This window comes from Triticum dicoccoides, chromosome 4A (genome assembly GCF_002162155.2).
Source record: "Triticum dicoccoides isolate Atlit2015 ecotype Zavitan chromosome 4A, WEW_v2.0, whole genome shotgun sequence".
NCBI lineage: Eukaryota > Viridiplantae > Streptophyta > Magnoliopsida > Poales > Poaceae > Triticum > Triticum dicoccoides.
This window is the reverse complement of record NC_041386.1, coordinates 252,095,660-252,102,466: the sequence shown is the minus strand read 5'-3', so window position 1 is coordinate 252,102,466 and position 6,807 is coordinate 252,095,660. Positions and strand designations below refer to the sequence as shown.

General features: G+C 46.0%; 1 pseudogene; it reads right to left on the bottom strand.

The window, feature by feature from the left end:
* Nucleotides 1-1,775: 1,775 nt before the first annotated feature.
* Nucleotides 1,776-4,683, bottom strand: LOC119283494 (annotated as a pseudogene).
* Nucleotides 4,684-6,807: the final 2,124 nt, after the last annotated feature.

The window sequence follows — 6,807 nt, the reverse complement described above, 5'->3', positions numbered from 1 at the left end:
GGTCCGGCGAGTCGAGGGGGCCCTCGAGCGGCAGTGGATGGGGCGCGGTCGTCGGGGTCGGGGCGCAGCGAGCGCAGGGGCGCCGCCCCGATCCAGGACGTGGGGGGAGTGCGGGGGGGGGATGCGGTTAGTGTTCGGGTCGTGGGGGGTTAGTTGTAGGCGGGTGGGCCGACCTAGGCGGTGCCCTGGTGGGCCGAGGCCCATGGGAGGCGGGGCTTTTGTCTTCTTCTTTTTGGTTTGTTATTCTTTTACTTATTTTCTCTTTACTATTTTATTTTATTTTCTATTTACTAAAGTTTTATAAAATATATAATTTGTTCCTAAAATAGTGTTACTACTTATGTTAATGCCACAATAACTTGGGCTCCCAAATAAATTAGTTTAATATTTTATATATTACAAAAAGCATTTGATTTTTGGTTATAGCTACTAATTTAATTAGTTTAGTGCATTTAAACATTTTATAAAAACTTGTTTTCTCCACCAATATATCTTGTGAATTATTTGTCAGAATAAGAACATTTTAGTTTTGACCTTTTGAAAACTTTTGTTGTTTGCCATATTTCTAAATTTGAATTTGAATCGGTTTTTGAACTAACACAAGATTAGCAACAGAAATCGAGGTGACATGGCATCATTAGCATAGGTTCACTGTAGCTTAAATATCCGGGCATCACACTAGAGCCAAAACCAATATCTCGTATTGCTCATATATTAAATAATACTAAGTGCATACTATGTTGATAATTCAATTTCTTGTCACTGGGAGAATATAGATCTTGCAACTTCAACAACGCAAACTTAGGTGCAATGCTACATATTTATTTCTAATTAATATTGTGTTGACCTCACATCCTCCATGTAATATTTATTTTATATGTGTTTGCCTAGTGTCTGAGCTGTATTTTCACTTCGCAATGTTGGAGCAGGGTGTGTTGCTTCAAAATAAGAAAGGGGACGGTTCTAACAAAGAAGATAGGGTGCGCAGGCTAGAAGGGAGCTCTCTAATGACGCGGAGCAATAGGCAGGCCAGCGGGAGGAGGAGCTGATGCAGGTGGTTAAGAGGGTCGAGTGGCCCGGATGCAGTGTTAGAGAGCCATGTTGCCCATAAAGCTTCTCAATAGATTCAAATGTTAGTTTTGACTAGTCAATGTGTACGTGCAATGCACGTTAATTTGGAAGTATATTAAGTGCATGCGGATATTAAGTAAGATATTATATGTGTGTTATTATGTTATTAGCACTATATTTGGCATGAAATTAACTACATGCTAAACGTGTTGAGCGCTCGACATTGAAGCAGTCTAGGTTGTTGGATTGACATGACTTGATGGCCAAGATTAATTGGATCTGCCCATTTGGGTCTTTTTATATTGGTATAAATGAATTATGTGTACGCATAAAACTGACTTTGAATCGTATCTACAACATTAGCGTATTTTGTTTCTAAATTTGATTTATGCACTATTGCTATTTTTACTCTGTATGTCACAACAACTAACATTCACAGGCCATTGGGGTATCCATTTCGCTTCAAGCCAAAGTAAACAAACAAAGTAAAGGATAAATATCTATAACTTTGCTTAAACAATGCATTAGCAGACGCAACGGAAATCAATTTTCACTGTTACAACTGTTGGTGCTTCCTCATCATTTTTCAGTATCACTCCAGTCCATATAGATTGGTACGATTTTCATAATTATTCAAGATTAATTCTGTATAAGTGAGGACTGTATTTGTGAAAAGAATCCTTGTTTAGAAACTACATCTCTCGTCACTGCTGCCTGTTCAGAGTAGTGGAGGAGAAAATCTGCCTCGCAGAAGCCAGATGCGGCCAATAAGTCCTGGCCTCTCTTCATCAAATGCATGATCTGATTCTGCACTCGGAGGACTAGACTTCCCGCTTCCATCTCTATCCCTATTTATCACCGCCTCACCGGACCCTGCCGTGTCGCCACCATTCTTGGACTCCACACCAACTTTAGATATCTCTCATGGATTCTTGTCCAATAGTCCTTTGAACTGCTTCCTTGCCTTCTTTTCGATTTCCTTTGTGTGTGCATCAACTGTTAGTTAGAAACTTTGAACACTATGAGTTTATGCATGTTTTGTTGCATACATGTTCCTTCTGTTTCAGTTTAACAAGGGCCGCTATAGCATCAAGCTCGGAGGACTTATCGATGGCTATCATCTAATGAAGCGATGCCATTACATATAGAGTAGACCTCTATCAATCAAACATGATTCTGAAGCGTGGTGCCACTAACCTTCTCAAAATCGTTCTTTGCATCATCAAAGTCCCCACCTAAAATGTATGACATTCCTCAGTGGTAGAGAGCTTTGACATGCACAGGATTTGCATCAAGCACCTATTCAAACACAAGTAAATCAAAGAACAACAGCAGGATCATAGGGTGCTCATGTGCCTCCTTCCCGCAAACTTACTTCGGTCTTCCTCTCGCCCGGACCAAGCCTCTCACCAATGTCTTCAACCCTCTGGTAGAACGAACTAGAAAATTACTTACCGGCTTGTGTGCCAAACTTCTCGATCAAGGTGATCGGCTCATCCTCATATCTACAGTTTTGGACTCAATCCTCACCTATTTCATGTATGTGTTTCGCATCCCAAAGAAAACAATCAAAACATTGGACGCTCCGAGACGGTATTTTTTTGGGCAGGAGATGATGCTTGCTCAGGTTTTCAATGTCTTATTGCAAGGAAAAATGTCTGTTCACCAAATAAATTCGGTGGTTTAGGGCTCAAAAACTTACATGTTCAACACAACTGCCTCCTTATGAAATTTGCTGCCAAAGCACTCTCCACTGCACAAACTCCCTTGCTTGAGTGGCTTGATCTCCAACACCCTAATGCTCTAGTCTCCTCATCCCCGCAAACCTATTTTCTATGCCGCACAATTTCACAGCAAATCCCTACTCTACAAAATATCTCTTTCGTTCTAACAAACAGTGGCTCACATACTTACTTCTGGCTAGACACTTGGCTGGTTCCACAACCCCTTGCCATCTCCTTCCCCCACCTATTTTCACACTCTACCTTAGAGCTGGTTAAAGTGGCTGCGTTTCAGTATCCAAGCTAACCTCCATAATTGCCTCTCACTCATGGCAGAACAAGAGCTTGTGTCGCTTGTGGCTATTTTGCAGGATTTCATGCCCTCTGTGGGGGAAGATCAACGGTTCCTAAGACATGGCATTGGCTTCTCCACCAAGCATGCATACGGTGCCCTCATGGCTCGGTCAGATAACGATCTCATTACTCCTCTCACATGGAGTGCCAAGGATCCGCAGAAGCTCAAAGTCTTCGTCTGGCTACTCTTCAAAGACCGCCTCAACACCAGGGTCAACCTTGCACACAAGCATATAATCGATTCAGATATATGCCCCCGGTGTGCTACGCTACCCGAAGACTCCAGCCACATCTTCATCACGTGCCCTCTTGCTAATCGAATTTGGCAACGACTTGGGCTCCTAACACAATCCAACGACATCACAGACCTATGGGACGTCACTACTCCTCCTTACCTCCCCACCACGGCATGGCCTTCGGTCCTCTTGGCTTTACTACGAATGATATGGGAAGCACGTAATGACATGGTATTTAGAATGGTCGATCAAAGCTCTGTAATAACCCTTAGGAACCTTATTTCTGCTTTGGATCTCTGGTCTCATCGTGCAAACACAAGACAAGGAGGACGTTTTCTCATGGCGTTCCTACCTCTCTGCATGTTGCACTGTGCCTATGTAATTCTGTACTTACTGTCATGGCAATCCTTTGAGCAATATATTCAGGTGGGGGAGCTCCCCTCCCCCCGGTGATTCTCAAAAAAACAGCAGGATCATAATGTGAACCTTGTGCTAATCTATACTTTGCAGAGGCTGAGGATCACTGTAGCAGACTTGAATGGAGTTCAGGGGGTGAAGTGCAAAATTGCAATCCATGAGGGAGTAGAGCAAAACTGTAAGTCCATTTGACCTTTGATCCCCCAACCGTAGTCCATCCGACTTTCACCAATGGGCCATGTGGCTGTTTTCATGATACCACTGTCACGACCTAGATTATGGAGTGGATAGTGGTGGGTGCTAGCAGGGCGAGGGCGGGGGAGTTTAGGCTTGACGCCTTGGGGATAGATCTACTCTAGAAGGAAAAAGTCCCCTTTTCTCTGTTTATTTCTTCGATACATAATTACATGTAGTGCAGCTTGGCAGTAGGCTAGGGAAGACTTGAACCAACTCAACTAATCAAACAAACTAGACATGGAAACTAATAAAGACCTATCCGGACGGGTCCCGTACCCCATGCCGTGAGAAGCTACGCCCAAGTTCCTTTCAATGTATTACCTTATTGCATGCTTCAATAGACTTCATGTACTCATCCATCTTCTGGTAGCAAGCACCTACATTTAGATGTAGAGAACTCTGCATTTGTAACAACATAAAAGGTTTAACATGTATCAGGAAACATCAACAAGTAGAAAAACGTATACTACTAATGGGAGGAGAAATGTGTGTGTGCGCGTGGGGGGTGATCTAGTGGTCAGTGCATCAATCGGTATGGTAGGAGACAGCTGGAAAATGGAGTATCACCGTACTCTTGAATTGGCAAATAGCTTCCCCTCTTCATCGTCTTGAGGATGCATGTGGTTATACTCCCTAAGCAACTGCATCCATAGAGGGAGGGGAACCAAAGTCAGCAAAAACTTTAAAGAGTTCTTGGCATGGCTTGTTTCACATCCAAGCATTTTCTTTTGACAAGCAAAGCGAGTTTTAGCATGACTTTTCTTTTATAATTAGAAAACAAAAGGGGAGCCCCAAAACAAATGGGTACATTATGTTAAAAGAAAATGAGCTCAAAGCTATTCACATCATATTTACAAAAGGGAAAATTAATGGACCCAAACAAAGAGTACCGGGCACACAGTGCATCCTCGAGTTCCATGAGTGGAAGAAGGTAGAGCCACAGGGCAAGCCTCTCACTCAGGTATGGCTGCGATTCTCAGGGGCTCCATCAAAGCCACTTCAGGATGCTCGGGTTGTTGCTAGTTTGGGGATTTTGGTCGGGAAAACTGAGAGGGTGGATATGGCCTTCACCAGAGCTAACGGGGTGGCTAGACTTTTGGTGAGTGTCCTAGACATCGAGTTTGTGCCTGATGTGGTTAAGTGGACTTATAGGGGCCAGGTTTTTAACCTTGAGGTTGAGTTTGAGGATACAGATCTCTTTGCCGAGGCTCTGGCAGGGACGGATGTGGATATGCATGACAAGGATGATGGATCGGGTAATTTGGATGCGCGAGGGGAGGCTGCTAGGCATGAGTTGACCAAAGGCCCGAATTCCACCTCGCAGACGCCCGGGACTGGGGCTGATGCTTCGGCTTCTATGCCGATGAGTACTCTGAGATTCGGTTCGTTTGAGCCAGCTTCTGCTCCTCCTAGGTTGTGGAGTGAGCGAGTGGAGTCGGAGGACGTGCTAGAATGCACGCTCCCTCCTCTAGATTTCGCACTGGCTGTTGAGGGGGAGGATTATGGGCAGGAGGCCCCTCATTCTCCCTCTCTTTCTGATGGTTCGCCGCAGATGAGGACTGCGGCAGAGGTGTCCGGGATGCCGATCAGTGGCTTGACCAGTTTGGGAGGGGCACCCGGGCAGGTGGCCTCGGCCCCCTCCTCTCCTGCGATGGTCGCGGCGGCCGAGCCTGTCGCGTCCTTGCGCCCCCAGGGCAGTCCTGCTCAGGTGTAGGGGCGGCTCCAGCCGACGCCGACCAAGGTGGTCGCGTCGCCTTCCAGCCTGAGGCCAGGGTCGGGTAGGGAGCAGGGGCAGGCGGCCCTCATGCCCACTTCTCCTTGCTCGCTTGTGGGTGGGATGCCAGCAATGCTGGCCGTGTCAGGTGGGGAGCATGGGTTGGTGGCCCAGCTCTCTCCCACCCTGCACTCACAGGGAGCATTGGGCACACCGCCGGTGCTTACGGCGGATCTTGGTGCCTCCCCGGGTGTTGCAGTCGGGCCGTACGTGGGGGTGGTGCTGGAAGCCTTACCCCAAACAGGGCCGCTCGGGAGGAGGTAATCGCATTTGGAGGCATTCCGGGTCCGGTATCTGAGGGGCGACGGATGAGCTGCCGCCTCCAGAATCACCCGGAGGTTGATGACATGCAGCAGCGGTGAGCCATGAGGGTGGCCAAACTTCGTGACATTGAGGTCACTACTGGTATGTCGGTCAACACCTCTAATTCCATTTTGCATTTTTCTGATAATGAGATTATTAATAATGCAAATCAATTAGGAGTTTCACTAGGTAGTAATGATAGTGAAATTTCAAAATCTGTCAATGATATCCTGGATTTGGAAGCGCAACGCGCTTCAGAAATGATTTGAAACTTAGCAGTGGTTAAACCCATGAATGACTCTGATATAGATGTGTTGGGAGTTAGAGTGCTCGATAATTTTTGTGCGGATCTTGCACCATCCCTTCCTGAGTCAGAGGAAGAGGATGACACTTTCGAACCTGAAGTAGTGAGATCCATGGAGCCCGGTTGTGAGGACCGGGTGGAGGATCAAAAGAAACCTAAACGCAAGTGGAAGCGGAAGATTTACCCTGCTTCGGCGGTGCGCAGGAGTGCTAGGATTCATACTACTAAAAAATTTCATGACAAAATATGAGAGGAATCTTTTGGAATAGCGGAGGTCTGAAAGACTTGGCTAAAAGAAGAATTCTTGAAGACGCGTCCATCGAGCATAGGTTGGATTTTATTGCTCTATCGGAGACTGGTAGAGACAATCCCCCCCCCCAGTTTCTCAGT